This window comes from Apis mellifera, linkage group LG6, assembly GCF_003254395.2.
Source record: "Apis mellifera strain DH4 linkage group LG6, Amel_HAv3.1, whole genome shotgun sequence".
Taxonomy (NCBI): Eukaryota; Metazoa; Arthropoda; class Insecta; order Hymenoptera; family Apidae; genus Apis; species Apis mellifera.
In genome coordinates this window covers 12,826,094-12,842,797 of record NC_037643.1, presented here as the reverse complement: position 1 = coordinate 12,842,797, position 16,704 = coordinate 12,826,094, and the positions used below count along the sequence as shown (strand labels likewise).

Sequence of the window (16,704 nt, the reverse complement as noted above, 5' to 3'; positions counted from 1 at the left end):
CCTATTTATATCGTCGCGCATCCACGCGTGTTTATGTTTTTTTCCTTCTCTTGCTCGTTTCCCATCTCTCTCTCTCTAATCCCGGCGTGGTTCGTGCGAGGGTTACGTCTCGAGAAATTTTAGAGCGGTGTGTCTGGTGTGTCATTGGGAAACGTCTCGTCGGCGAAAGGTGTGCATTAATCATGACGGTCGAATCCGCGAGAGTCGAAGCTCGGCAGTCAAGCGTGGCGACGAGCGACTCCCCGGTCGTTTGTCACTGCGCGCGCCTCCTACGATTCTCCTTTGAGCAGATCCTTGATGGAAATGCGACCACGCGGAGCGGACCGTATAGTTTTCGTTTCAGACTGATGCGTGCGCATACGTGTTACTGTCGCGCGTGCTAAAATGAATGCGCTTTTATGGGAACCGATACGTAATTGCTTTCGATGAGATTGGTATTAGTAATAAGATTTATTTATTTAAATAAGATTTATTAGATAATTTTTACAGATATGAATTATTATATTTGTTGTTGGCGTTTGGAAAATTGATATGTAAGAATACAAATGATAGGTATATTATAAAAAAATTCTGAGGATTTATTGTTAAAAAAAAATTATTGTTAAAATGAAAATTAATACATAAAATCCTTCTTGTACTTTTAAAAATCTATTTATTAAGCGAAGAAGAAGAAAAAGAAAATTTAATTATAAAAAATTATACTCTGTTGTATTGTATTTTTCGTGGGAAAAAAAAAAGTCATAAGGAAAGAAAGTCTCTTTGCTAAAGCATCGAACCTTTTTCACCACCAATTTTCTCTATCTTCGCTCAGGGAAGAGCGATATGAGCTCGCCCTAGTTTCTAGAGTTATCGTGTATAAACCGGTGCCGGTGAAGATGTTTGATCCCTGAAAGTCCACGAGAAAACGTGGAGAGCAAAAGGAACGATAAAATAGAAACGAACGAGGCGTTCAGTGGAATCGTCGGTTAGATAATGGATTTACGATATTTATTGTTAGAAAATCAATCTATTTGGACAAATCTTTAATTAAAAACGAACCTGAATAAAGAACGAACGGAATACTGAGAGGTTATCGTCTTGAAATATCTTTGCAAATAAATATCTATATTTTTCGCAATAATATATATCCGCTTTTCTCATTTTCTCGAGCAATGATTATTTTATTTTGCACGTGTACTTTGCCACATAAGATCCCTTCACGAAGGAACATCCATTTCTTCAGAATGTACGCACACGCCCTTTGCAAATAGGCAGTAAACTTCTTTGGATATATGCATCCCACCCTCCTTGAGTAAAGGCCACTTTTATAGGCTATATACACGGACCTTTTGCGAATAAATGTTCCCTTATCAAGTGCGTACGCTCCATTATACATAAATACATAAATATATACATTTTTTGAAATGCATAATCCCGTAAATTTGAGAACTCGAGATTCTAATATTATTAAAATATGATATAATACATAAAATTTTGCCAATCTTTAAATAATTTTCATCAAACATCAAATAGTAACGATTAATCGAAGCGACACAATCCAAAACCATATCTGTCTCTAAATAAGAGATTCTTTTTTGATTAGCTCACTCTCATTAAAATATCTGCCTATAACACTATTATCACATATATATATGTATCTACGTTTTTCCAAGATTCATCCCAAAACAGCAAATTTCAACGAAACGACATTCGCCTTATTTTTCGATGTAGCCATTTCTCCTTTTCTCGAACGAATTCGAGCGGCCAGAAACTTCTGTCCCTTTTCAACAAAGAATTCGATCTAACTCAAAGTCTCAAGCAAGCGTGGCAACTTGCGAGAGCGTCAGAATTGAAGCGAAAATTCCGAATTCCCTAGATATTCGTCGAATACGTGGCGGCAGACTTGCGAACTATCGCGATGAAACCTCTCTCTCTCTCTCTCTCTCTCTCTCACTCTCACCACACACACAGCCAGCTATTCGCCGCTCAAAAATTTCGATCGCGATTCTCATGCAGAAGCGCGCTTCGGCAGTGAAAAACTGGATCGCATGCAAAATTGATCAGCCGCGAGTAGTGAAGAGTTTGGAACGCTTGGCCGAAACTCGACACGAGGGCCAACGGTCAACGTCGCCTCGTTTGCGCTTCCTTGTCCACCGGCATCTCACTTTTCGCCCCGTCGTCTCTGTTTTCTATTCCGAGGGCCGATATCGATCCAACCGCGTGACGCTGGCTGCTGCCCGCTCATTACTTTACTTTACTACGCTTGTACATGTCGTTTTCTTGCACACGGCAGGCAAAATATTATACTTATACGCTTCTCGCTCGAATATGTTACGAGATTTCCGATCGAAAAATTATGCGTCACGCTTTCAGGATGGAATTACCATTTTTTATCATCGAGATATCGTGAATATCGGATAAGGATTGGATAAAGTCGAGCATAAATTCTAGCATTGGCAAGTTCGCATAAAGATCGTATCCTTAATTTCGTCTCTGCCCACTAATTTCCCCCTAGCGGCGCACAGTACAATCTCGCATAAGAATTACGTACAAAATGTGTCGCACGGTGGCGCGCGGTTCGCGCAAAAACGAGAAAGAGTACGTGCGTTACATGCATGCAGCGGAATATTTTATTCGCTTACTTAATACGCCACGTATTTGCGACTCACGCTGCTTAATATTCGTGGTACGAGGGGGTGGAAGGAAAGTGAGTCCGGTTTACGTAAGTGCACGCTGGCAATCGCATTTTCCGAGGCGGGTAGAACGAAGATATAGGTGAATGTTCGAAAATGTATCTAGAATTTCTAATTTCGGAACGGTTTCTTTATTAATAAATGTATATTCGATTACAAGTTCTATGCAATTCTATAATTTCTTTACGTTCGTTATCTTTTTATCTATTAGTGTTCGATAAAAAAAAAAGAAAAAAAAATATCAATCGAACAGAAACGATACTTCGAATCGCGTCTCTCCGTTCCAGAGATACGGAGCATTCAATTTCAGACTGCGGACAGAAAGAGTGAGAGGCAAGAGTAGTCGGATAGAGAGAGGTTAAGGAAAAGAAGAGCGTAATAGGAAATCGGACCGAGAGATAGCGCCACATACCGGAACGAAAGAAGAGAGATTTAGTGGAAGAGAACGAAATGTAAGAGGTTAATTGGAATAGATAACTACTACGCGGCGCGTGTGTCGATGTGTATCTTTCGTGACAGTTAGATTTCTCTTGCTTGCCACACTCTCTTATTCGTTGTTAAATCATTTGTGAATACAGCAAAATATGATCATATTTTCCTCATATGTTACAAATAACGATTTGATGTTACACATACGGTAATCATCAACATAAGTCGACTACGTGAATTTTGTAGGTTATACGGCTTGGTTCCTTTTCGCGACGAGGTAAATGTTTTCTTCGCTTCGTTGCAGGCGGAGTCTCGTCATTAACAGTTAACGGCCGTCGACTGTCGCGCGCGTTTATTTACATTGGGACACGGAATATGCTGTGGTGCACTCTGACTGAGAGAGCGGCGAGATGCATAAGGGGATGTTTGTTGAAGCGAGTGGAACTGGAGAGGATGTGAATAAGATAGAAAAAAAAGAAAGAAAGAATATCTTGAATTTGAATTAAATGAAATATTTATGATCGCGAAAAAAATTCTTAGATATTAATAACAACAACAATGATAATAATAAAAGAATGCTAACGGGAGAATGAATATCAAAACAGTTTGAATTAGAAACAATTTCTTTGAATATCAGAAATTCTATTTTTTTTTTTTTTAAGATGAAAGATGTGTTCAAAGAAACGCGGAAGTAAAGATACGTCGAATAAGCATGAACTTCAATGAATGCTTACATTGTCATTTACGCTGGGTATGGCATAGTAGTTTACATTGATTGCATACTGCAGCTGCTAAGCGATGAACTTACTACACTCTCTCTTCCCCAATCGTCTATTTTCTAATATCGGTTTCGACTCTCGTTATAACCTATACCACCATCGAATTGTTTTCTTTTGCCACTCTTTGTTTTATACACGCAGTCAGTCATATTTGTTTCTCCGTCTTCACCTATTTATAAACTCGCCGATACGTATACGCTATTCCCGCACTCAGTTGAATGCGTTTATTTATTCAGCTGTTTGCACTTGCGAGCGAGCGAGTGAGAATCATGAACGGCTCGCGCACGTGTTAATGGCGGTGGAAGCGTGTTCACGAATCACGTGATGTCAACTCCGCCACGGCATAATTTGCGTATTATTTATGGCGTTGGTGTTGCGACTTTTCTCGAAAAAGAATTTTCCAGGAACATGAGAATAGCTTAAGGACATGATTGTATGAGTTTGTGATACTTTTTTTCTTTCCAAACAAAGAAACGTAACTTCAACTTGTACGAAAATTTAATTGTGAAAAATGAAAAGTGAAAAAAAGTAAGTATAAAAATAAACGATTAGAGAAAACAATAATACGTGACTGGGTAACGAGTAATTGATATCATATATACAGTACTAATAGTTTCACAAGTATCTAAGTTTCGAGATCATCAATTCACGGTCCATCACAAACAGAAGTGTTAGTAAGACAATTTGCATTTCTGTTTAGATTCAATTTATGTTACTAGTACTACAACTTAGTACCATCTTAATTTCTTGTATATATTCGCCCAATTCGCTACGATAAATGGATCGCTATGATATTTGCATTATAAAAATTTCTAAAAATAAATTTAAAGTTTCTCATTCCTTCCATCTAAATCTCTCATATTTACATGGAGCAATAGTATATCATTTTCACTTGTTATCAGCAAACTTTTGAAAACTTTCAACTTTCATCTCCTGCCTCTTTCATTCCAATAGACAACGGACAAACTCGCTCATAAATTCTCCAAACGAGACCGTATCCAACTGTAAAAAGAACAAGTCTCCGTAAAAAGCGGACCAACTCTTACTTCACCGAGTATCTATATCGAACTGGCTCTGAAATCGCGCTCAAGAAAACAGTCCAGATGGCGCCACCGGTCGGCAAAGAACCCCGATAATCAGAGATCAAATGTCGGAATCGGTAGTTCATCGAACGGTCGCAGTGTTCTTGCTGATTATCGAGATGCAATCCCGGGACGGGAGAATTGGGAGCAGACGGAAAAACGAACGGAAAGAATAAAGGAACAGGCTGGAAATGAGAAGAAGCGAAGAGAAGAGAGAGGCTGCCAATGGCCAACGAACTCGAGAGGCGAGAAGAGGAAGGCGAGGCTCGATCGGTAAAGAAGGATCGCGACCAGTTTCTCGGAGACAAGTTGCGAGGTATTAAGTAACTGGAAGCTTCGTGTCTTTATCTCGAAGAGTAGAAGCGTAACGCGGAAACCTCTTCCTTGTTTCCCTTTCCGCCTCCCACCACCGCCCCCTCTCCACCTCGTTCACCTCGTTCGTAGAATCTTCTACCGTTTGCGAGCGTCGAGCACGGGCACGAGATAGATTTTACGCAAGAATCTCGGGGACGAAGCGGCGCATTACGGATAATAAAGGAGATTGACTCTAAATTACAAAGTCCGTTGCAGACGGCCGCATTGAATACCTCTCAGGCACAGAAGCGTCGCCAAATCGGTTTTACGGTCGGCAGGTGGTCCGACTGCTCTTCTGCACTTACGATTCGTCTGCTTGTCTCAACTCCTCCCCCCACTCTCTCTCCCATCCCAGTTGCAGCTAGCTTCGTTACCCCCACCCCAGTTCAGCCTAGTTTCTTCGCTATTAATTGTTACCGTTTCAACGTGGCGTGGCGCGCAGCGCACGAAGCTGGGCGACGATAGCGCCACCGGCCTTCTTCCGTCGCGTTCTAATTACACGATTAAAAGAAAGTTAATCCGCGGACGACACGCGGACGCGTAAACAAACGACGGGGAGAGACAATCGGTCTCTCGGCGTGAGCGGAAGAACGACGACGACCGGGCGACGAGTAATTTAACGCTCGACGAGATTTATTAAAATTTTCTTCGTCTTTTTTCCTTTGGCCGGAGAGGAGAATGGTTGTTGGAGGACGGCATGCGGGCTCTTTCTCTCTCTCTCTCTCCCCGGTATAAACGGTTTTTTGTAGCGAGCACGCCAGCGGCCCGGTTCTTTGTGGTAACGGCCACGAATTTCCCCTCCGGTGCTGCCACTAATTTTCGGAGTTATACTCTTTTGTGCGCGCGTAATTATAAACACGTCCGCGCGTTCCTACCAAGTTTTCTCGCCGGACAACGGAAGCTTGTCTAACGGCGATCTGTGAATATTTGTTCGTTTCAACGGGGATGATGAAAGGGAGAAGTTGAAATTGGATTCACTTGTTAATAGAATGTTTGTACGGTAATAATATAAGAATTTAATATTGCCAAGTGCGTTGAGATTGATTAACAGATTTTTAGCTAGTCTATCTTTTTCAAGAAGAAAGATTTTGGAATTGGTTGTTATTAATTTGGATAATCCAAGGGTTGACTAATAAATAATAACTCTGCACCTGTAATTCGTGTAATCCGAATTTTTAATTTCACTTCGATTGTCCTCACGATAATCCTCATAATTTATAAGGCATCTTGAGCAGCGTTGGATAGATTAGTCTGCTTAGCACGTAGTCGAAACACGAGCGTCTAAACGTGAGATTGTAAGGCGAGAGGTGGTGGTGGTGGTGGTTGGTGGTGGTGGTGGTGGCCCAGTTTCGGTGAAATGAAATTTATTTCATTAGAAGCGCCTGTGACCGACGTAAAACGAATTCTTGAGCCATTTTCGACTTAAGACCGAGTCGGTTAAAATTTCAAGGGAATGAAATTTTTTAGTTTGCTTCATTGGCCAAGTGTTAATTTGGCGAAAGGATCAAAAATTTGAATGCTTGATTCACCATTAATGAAAACGAGAGTGATGCTTTTCTCTGCAATTTTAAAAAGTTTAATTTTGTTCAATTTTTTTTTCTTCTAACGTAAAAAAAAAAACGAATGTTAAACACTTCTTACAAGTAATCCACGAGAGAAGAAGAAATAAGATCAAGGGACATTTAATCGTTGTGCATGCGCGGCTATTACGACTAGCTTTTCCAGCAATCGTCGTAAAACGCACGACCACCATCGTATTGCTAGAAATTTCACCGGAGTAGAATCGTCAGACGCATCGAGAGAACAGAAGAGAGTGAAAAAGAAAAGGAAAAAAAAGAAAGAAAGAAAGAAGAAAAAAGGAATGAAAAGACCAACAAAACCTAAAACGCGTGGAAACGAGGTGGAAAGGTAGGCAAAACACAAGCATCGTGTCTTAGCCCGATAAAGGTAGGATACGGAGTGGTTTAACCGCGATGGTAAAAGTGCAGCGAGATATCCGCTCGGTGGAGCTCCGACGCGTCGAGACGGAGCTGAGCTTACACAAAGGATAAAGACTAGGAGGGTGGAAGGAGGATGAAGCTCAGAAAGGGTTTGGGTAGCATGAAATACGCGGAGATGAAGAAAAGAGCATTATTTGAATAAAATATTTGAAAATTGATTATTTAAGTGATCAAGTTACTCGATTCAACTTTAAAGTAAATTATAACTGTATGAGTATTATCCGAATAAAATTTTTGGTTTCAATTTTGTCATTTCTTATTATACAGAATTCTCGTAATAAATTTCTGAATTTTTATTAATTTCCAAATTGCCAATTTAATCATTGCTAATTATTAATCAAAAATTATTTCATTTTATAAATCGCTTACCGTAAAAAATAATTTTTAAATCTGCCTGAGCAATACTCTATTATATATACTAAATTATTTAATCCTATTTAAATCGTTCAAAATACAATATTTAGCTTAAAGTTATTCTTTGAAAGAAGAGAAACACTAATTAATATATATACAAAACATAAATTAGTTGTGGAACAACCCATCATCGTTCGAACTTATCATTTTGTGTGAAATAAAATTCGCCAAGTTTGATTGTAAGAAAAGCGTGGAAGATGAAGGCGACGGCGAGAGCCACTGGGGAGGGAGACAGCGGTGGCGCACTCTGGAGAGGAACTAGCGGAAATAGAGCGAGTAAGAGGAAAGAGATAATGGAGGAGGATAGAGACGGAGAGATACGAGGCGGAGGTTAGAGAGAGAGAGGCGCTCAACTTGGGAGTAGATTTTACGATAGGTTCGAAGGGCTAAGGGGGGAGGTAGCAAGCGTGCTATACGAACTGATGTCCCTTGAGGTCAGCCTAGCGTGACTACCTATCAATTGCCGAGACTGCGTCTAGCCCGCCTAAGTGACGCGATGCTGGATATACCCACTTGGATATTCCACAGACACTGGCTCGGCGTCGATTTTCCGTAAATACACCGAGATAACACCAACCTGTGCATATTCTGGGCTCCAGTAGCGAGGCTCGAGGACTTTTTACTCGAGTCTCGAGCGTGGTTCGGTGAGTCGCTTGTTTCTCAACTGTCGCCTGGGAAACTTTGGACTGAAGTGAAAGTGGCGCTGATGTCGATTACGTCGACGAAGGAGGGAAAATGATGTGTATCGGATATATAAAGATTTATATAGCGTTCGGTTTTTAATTTTGATTTCTAATTTCAATGCGACTGTATCTCGGGATAATATATATTTTTTGTTACCGATAGTCGATAATGAGCGTAGTTTAAATGTACGCGAAGTTAAGAGAGAATTTGAAAAGAGATTTATGATCTCATTAATTTGTATTTATTTCGCGCGGATTGTAAATATTTTGTAAAAATAATATAAAATTATCACCATTTAATAATTTATCACTCGTTATAAGTAAAAGATTACGGGAAAAACGTTGATAAAAGTTCATAAATTTTGCATTCGTGTGAATTAACGTTTAATTATTCTAAAATTTATATATAAGCTTCTTTGTACGTTGAAAACATATTTATGTTTTACTAAATTTATGTTTTACACCATTATTCGAATGTTTCGCGGCGGCTGATAAACTGCAATAATTTTATTTCACCATATTTTAATATTCAGTGGATATTCGGCGAATTTATATATTTTCTTTCATGCGGTTTCTAATAATTAAATATGGGAGAAAATTTAAAACGCGATATCAACTTGGTAATTACAAACTTTATATAAAATTGGTATTTCTCATACGCAATGTACCTAATGCACACGGTCCACAAATTGATCGTTAGTCCGCAATATAAACGTAAAAGCATTAAAATGCAAATGTAAATGAACGCAAATAAACGGAAAGGGACATATAAATGGTCGAAACAGATGTTAAAATTGCATTCCACTTTCCCGGCACCGCTGATACACCAGCCAGTCCAAGGCTGTATCTTGGAAAAGGGCTGTAATTTTACGTCAGCGGCTTTTCGATGTGTTAATATCCTTTTAAACATTGAATATTTTTTTACCTCGATGGTTTAAACCGTGCCAAGATATTTTCACAAAATATGGAATGCATAATGCTAATTTATTTAAATTTCTTTTTATTTCCGCGGGAGAATGTTACAGATGTTCGCAAATTTAAACATTATTCGATATTACATATTTTCCACATAAATTTTCTTAACGTATTACTTCATTTCTCGAATTAAACGAAACATCACTCGATTCATCTCCTCCGATCGAACCTATTTCTCTGTTTCTACGTCCCAAGAACAAGGATATTCATTCTCATATCACGTTCTCATGCAGGGAATAAGAAAGAAGGAAGAATTTCAGATTTCGGTCACACACATTCGTCGAAATATACATTTGCAGCGTGATTGTTCCCAGTTGACGGGAAAATACCGCCAATATCCCATAACAAGAGGAATATTGTTGGCGGAGAGAAAAGTCGTGCCATCGCTCATCCGTCACGGAGAGAGAGGAGCCACTCGCGAATCTCTCTTCTCCCTTTCGCACGTGTTCTCTTTCCATCTTTAAAAGATATTTTGGACCAAAGAAACGCAGCGAATAGCAGCGCAAAGCTGGTGGGTGGTCGCGTTAATATCGAACAACTATGTTCGCGCTCGAAATCACTGCGAAACCAGAAACACTTCCGGTCGCGCGCCCTTCCCGTTTTAATGGCGGAAACAATCCTTGGAAAAGCCCCGACACACCTTGGGGGATTTTGCGTGGAATCTCGGTGTTTCGGATTAAACATGTCTCCCCCTCCATTTGTTGAATAGATGGGGACAAACAGGATAGCGTGAGAATTTAATTGAAAACGAAAATATAAACGTCGGATGAAATATTATTTAACTGGAAACGATATATGGAGATTTGTTGAAATTATTATTATTATGGGTTTTGAGAAACTTGATTTGGCAAGAGTGAAAAAAAAAAATACAATGAATTTCAATCTCAAATTCTATCTGTATTCTATCGATCGCTTTTTCCACTTTCGTCGTTTCATTCAGGTTCTCTTCATTATGAATCCATTGATGATTTATTGTGTCTCGAGATATTACAAATTACTTTTTCCAAAGTTTGGATTCGAACCGATTTCTGCACACCTCTTGGCCATTCGTTCACCGTTAGACAACAACAATATAGCGAAGAAACGATTCCAGGCACGGAAGGCGGGGTGCAAAAGGAGAGACACAGAGAAACGTGATGGGAGGTTGTTTCGGTCATGCGACAAAACGGGTAAATTGCTCGAAGAAACACGACGGTCTCTTTATGACGACCTATTGTAAAAACGCGGGGAAAAAAAAAAAAAGGAAAAAAAGGATGTGAAGCAGACTGGAATGGGAAATGCGGATGACCGATAGTTCAGCACCAATAGAAGCCACCAAAGAGAAATAAAGGCTCGTAGACAACGTGATTGAGAGAGAACACATCGATTGAGAAAAGATGAAAAAAAAAGAAAACAAAAGAAAAAAAACGAGGTTCAGTTTTATGCGGTGGAACAGGTTGGAAAATATTGGAGGAAGAAAACAGAGATAAGGAAATGTAGAAACGCAACCAAGTAAAGAATAAGGAAGAACGAGGAGAAAGAGGAAAAGAGTAAGATTGGATCAGACGAAGATAGTGGCGCTGCTGAAAAAAAGCCTCGCGGGACGGCGCAGGGGCAAGAGGGGCCTTTCGCTCGAGTCTTTATTACCTTGTTGACAAACCTGACACCACATGCTACAAAGAAGAGCTATAATTTATTGAATATTCAAAATTGTAAAAATTCTTTTCACTTGTTATATAAATCATTTAAAACTGGAAATTGAAATATCTTCTATTGAAATCTTAAATACTCGAACACGAAATTACATTTATAAAATCAAACCATTACGAATCATAATCAGATTACTATTTTATATTATTATATCGACATGTTAGAATATTTTATGCTTACGTTAATTGCATCTAGGTACAGTTGTTTTATCGGCTGTCGCGTTAAAAACAAAAATACGTGTGAAAATAGGCGTTCCCTCCCACGTTAACCAATCAGACCGCGGCATTCCTGCCGCGAGACTTTTTTTCACAACGGTGAGCAGTGCACATAGAGAGTAGTCCTAGGTGGGACAGTGTGATGCATGGCTACGGGGTCGGTCGCATCACCGCGAAATGTCGGCGCCGTGCAGCCGCCCCGCTTGCTTGCCTTTTTACATACTTCACGCGGTTCCTCCTTTGCCATCTATACAACTTTCCTCCCTATCTTCGTTTCTCCCTTCCTTCCTCTCCCTCCTATCACTTTGTTTGCCTTTCGGTACGCCGCGTTACCTTTCGGCTCCATCCACCCCCGCGCAAGTGCATATCGATCGGACGCGGAAGTGGCGGATACCCCCTTTTTGCTTTCAGTTCTGGAAACCGATTTTTGCGCACGTGCGATTTTTTTCTAGGCAAAGCTAGAATAAAGCAAAATCGTGATAGCAGTGAACAAGGATGGAGAGTAATTGTGTTTCGGAATATTTTTGATTATTTTTTTTTTTTTTTAAAGAACGGCATTTCTCAATTTTCAAAGCAATATTATCCATTTAATTTTAGTAGTATACCGATAACTGGAAAGGTTATTTGCGATAAGGAGATGGGAGGAGAACAAGAAAAACGAAAACGAGACAACGTTTAACGGAAAGACTTCCATTACATTCAGGGAAGTTCCACTCAGGGCAAACAGGTTGCATTGGGATTTCCGTGTTTGCGTCGATGCAAATGCTTCCAACCTCTCCCTTCCTTTCGTACTTCGGAACAAACTTCGAGGGTTGCCGTCACTGTATCACCTTGTTTGTCTTAGCTTCCAGCTTTGATACACTCCTCGCCCGGCGAGATGCGCATGCGCCCACGAATCCGAGGAACTTCTTCCATTTCGAACAACACTGGATAAGCGTCTTATTGTTTACGCTAGGGATCATAGTTTTGGAATGTGTAATAAAGAGACACGTGTATTTACACACGACGCATGCGCGAATCTTTATCTATGTGTCAAGAAATCTCGTTTTAAATTACAATGCAGAATATAAGAGATTTAATTTTTTCATTTATAAATCTCCATATATATATATATATAGAGTATGTACCTTCGGTTGGTAACATGGATGATCACAAAAGTTAGGATTAGATTTGAGTGAGAAAAATAAACAAAATATATGAAAAATAATTGAATGCTACACGTGAAGCAGTGAAATTTCTAATTCTCACACGTTATCAGAAAATTGGCAAATTATCATTGATTCTAAAGAGAAAAAGAGGGATATATATTTATATATATATATATATAGAACACGTATTGACCTTCGGTTGGTAACATGGATGATCACGAAGGTTAGGATTAGATTTGAGTGAGAAAAATAAACAAGATATACGAGAAATAATTGAATATTACACGTGAAGCAATGAAACTTCTGATTCTCACGCGTTATCAGAAAATTGGCAAATTATCGTTGGTTCTAAAGAGAAAGAGCGGGAGATTTAAATTTTCCGGCGCGGCAAACTTGAAAGTTGAAGTTCTTTCCTTGCCTTCATCGATACCAGACTCGCAAAGTTCGTGAAAGTTTAGTTGGAATTTTTTTCTCCTCGGCAGTCTCGCTTTATTTTCCTCTCCCTTTTTCTTTCTCTCTTTGCGTTAGATGGTAATTTGTGAAAATTAAACAGCGTGTTTCTAAGATATTCGATTATAGAATTCTTCCTAGTTTATTCGAAAATTGTTCTTTTTTCAAATATTACATTCTTAAATATTATTTTAAAATATTTTTAAAATATTTAAAGTAAAGAAGCGGGTGATATTTATATGAGTAATTAGCAGTAACACGAAATTAAGTTAGAATTCTGAAACGATAATACCTAGCAGTCATGGTACGTTAAACTTTATAGCGTAGAATGGAACTCTGGGTGGGTTCCAGAAAATGTATTCAACTTTTTGCCAAGGAAGATAGAGAAATAAAGTATTTGGAAGCAAATACAATCTTAATTAGTGAACGAAAATTATATTTCTTTTTCACGTTATAAAAAATAAACAAACATTTTTTATTCATATTACTCACTTAATTCCATTAATCAATAAATAATTTGTAATAAATAAACACAGAAACTGTATTAAATTAGTACTTAATATACAGATAACCTCAAAATCAATCATAAAAAATCTTTTAAAAAATAAAGTTATATAACTGACATTCCTTTATATCTCTATTATCATATTTGGAAAAATGATAAGAAATATTTAAACGATTCCATTCATCTGATTCTATATCCATATGTATTTAAACGCCGAAAAGAGATCATAAAGAATAATAACGAAAGATGGTAAACTTGTAATTCGTAATATGGCAATTCAATTGGTATAACTGACCATTTCGATTGCGATCGATGCACTTAATGGCCCTGATCCTAATTAATATTCGCTTTTAATCGCGACTACGTTTCTGAAACGAACGCCTCATCGAATACTTCCGGTTCCCGTTTTGCGTTTTATGAAACCGTACGCATATTTTTCAATCTTTTTTGAATCCTCCCTTTCGTTCAAATAATCGATCCTTCCTCTTATATATATATATATATAAAAAAAGAAACGAAAAATTTAAAAAATTGAAAATATTTCGCAGCTCTGCTTTCAAGAATTAATTGTATCAACCCTTTATAATTGTTTCCTTAATCTAATTTTATTTTGATTCGTTTTGATACGTAGTGTCGTATGTCACTGATGATTTCATGGAACACAGATGGCCACTCACAAATTGGAAATCATCGATACATAATAAAATACAGGAAATCTAAATTTTTCAAAGTATATTAATTTCACACTGTATCAACTGTTTATTGTATCAAGAGATGCGGAGATGAAAAGGATAGGGTATGATTTAAATCGTTAATTGAACGATATCGTTAAATCGAGCAAACATTCCACAGGGATTATATATACACATAATTTTTTCCAGAGATGCGAAGCGTCGCGCAATAACGCCGCCTCCGATCTCTCCCTCAAAGGGAGAGATCCAACCCTAACTCCCCTCCCTCTGCGTGCCGTTAGTTGCAAGTTTTCCGTTTCGAATCAGCGCATTCTCATCGAACACGAATCGATTTCGAAACGGTCTCGAGGCACGGGGTTTGTCATTAACCCCGTTCTTCGGGCGTGAACCTTCAAACGAGCCACAATTCCATCGTGCGTGCACCTATATTGCCCTTCCAACTCGCCGTCCCTCCCCTGTTCAACCCTCGTCTTGCGTTACAACCCTTTTCCATCCCATTTTCGACACGTTCCTTCCCCCTCTCCGTAGAAGATTTTTTTGCAAGTTTTTTGATAAGAAGAGATTGACCAATGACTGGATTGCATTGTGTGTTGCACGTATTCGAGAATGTATATAAATATAAATGATGTGTAAAAATGTTAAAAGAAGTGTATCTAGTGATATTAATGGCCTTATACTTCAATCGTATATTATTTTGGAAGTACACAAAGAATGAAATAAATGTGTATATATATGTATGTTTTCTAGGAGAAAATTATTTACAGTGAATCATATTTTCTTTGAAATAAAGTTAGAGGTAATTAATAGTTTGAGAGTTTATTGAATATATGGAAAATAATTTTGAACATTTGTAAGAAAGAATCTAAAAGAAGAGAAGATGAGAAGAATATTTTCAATGTTATTTACATTGAATCATATTTTCTTTGAAATAAAATTAGAGGTAATTAATAGTTTGAGAGTTTATTGGATATATAAAAGATAATTTTGAATATTGATAATTTGTAAAAAAGGAAAATTATTTACATTCAATCATATTTTCTTTGAAATAGAGTTAGAGATAATTTGAGATGGTTTGAGATTTGTATGAAAGAATTTAAAAGAAGAAAACATGAGAAGAATGTTTTTTTTTCTTTGAAATAGTTATGTTAGATTAATATAATAATTAATAGTTTGAGAGTTTATTGAATATATGAAAAAAAATTTTGAATATTTGCAAAAAAGGAAAATTATTTACATTTAATCATATTTTCTTTGAAATAGAGTTAGAAATAATTTGAGATGGTTTGAGATTTGTATGAAAGAATCTAAAAGAAGAAAACATGAGAAGAATGTTTTCTAGGAGAAAATTATTTACATTGAATCATATTTTCTTTGAAATAGTTATGTTAGACTAATATAATAATTAATAGTTTGAGAGTTTATTGAATATATGAAAGAAAATTTTGAATATTTGCAAAAAAAGAAAATTATTTACATTCAATCATATTTTCTTTGAAATAAAGTTAGAGATAATTAATAGTTTGAGAGTTTGTTGAATATATGGAAGATAATTTTGTAAAAAAAAAGGATTTAAAAGAAGAGAAGAGTGTGATATCTGTCGATCAGGTTATTATTAAAAGCGATTCCAATCTCTTTAATATCAAACCCCGGGTATCAAACTCGAGATACAATTGACGATTCAATTTCACGGTGAAAAATCGGAACGGTTTATTATCGAGATCCCCAATTCGAAACGATAAAAGTCGCCGGAGAAATCAACTTTTCAATAAGTAGAGAATTCATTCTCATAACTGGTTCAGGTCACCCGAGCTTCCGTTTACACTTGGTGGATAGCCAAGGTTATCGATGATGAAAAAAAAAAAAATTGATTATTTAATCAAGGATTGGATATAATTAAACAGTTGGTTAAGAAAGGGAGAAATTGAATTATATCTGGATATTCCGTAAAATAAAATATTTGCTCGCACATTTTCTTAATTTTGTGAATTGGAAAATTTTTTATTTAATTAAAAAATGGTGGAGATACGAGAAATATTCTTTGAGATAGATAACGAATAATGATATGGCGCAAAGAAAAATTTGACTACGTTAAAAAAAAGCCTATTCTTCGGTAAAATATCTAATACTTTAAGAATTTCAATATTCTCTGTACTTTAAGCATTTGATAAAAATATTTCTGTTCATCCTCTCTTGGAATTCGAATCATTCGCCTGAATTTTCCAGATATTTGGAATCTCGTGGCACAATATCGAATTTGAATTTCGCGCGAAATCATTACTTTACAGTTTCATACAAACTATCATATAAAAAAAATATTCACATTAAATTAATCATTTCAATTAATAACGGAATATTTTAAAATATTTTACAATAATTAAAAATCCGTATTCATCTTCTTGGAAATCTATATATAATTAATTTCTCTCGAGATTTAATTAAAATTTTCAATTTCTTGCGCAATTCATATATTTAAAAAGAGAAAACATTATCAAACAAATGGTTTTAATTAACGAAAGATAAAAAAAATATTATAATCTCCAAAATTCATTTATATATATAGAAGATTATAACCTCAAAGTTAATTTTTTAAAATTTTAATCAAAATTTTTAACATCTC

At 37.0% G+C, this 16,704-nt stretch overlaps 1 protein-coding gene and 1 long non-coding RNA gene across 9 annotated transcripts in view; one reads left to right on the top strand and one right to left on the bottom strand.

The window, feature by feature from the left end:
• The window catches only part of LOC411155 (teneurin-a), a 658,614-nt gene that overhangs the window by 71,530 nt on the left and 570,380 nt on the right, over positions 1–16,704 (bottom strand). The gene's annotated exons all lie outside the window — the stretch shown is intronic.
• On the top strand, positions 728–7,533 carry LOC102655311. Of its 2 annotated transcripts, none has more exons than XR_003304906.1 (3): positions 728–2,754; positions 2,960–3,124; positions 3,406–7,533. It is a non-coding gene; the product is annotated as an uncharacterized LOC102655311 (long non-coding RNA). The 2 variants fall into 2 exon arrangements; XR_001703274.2 differs by having other exon boundaries at positions 2,960–3,309.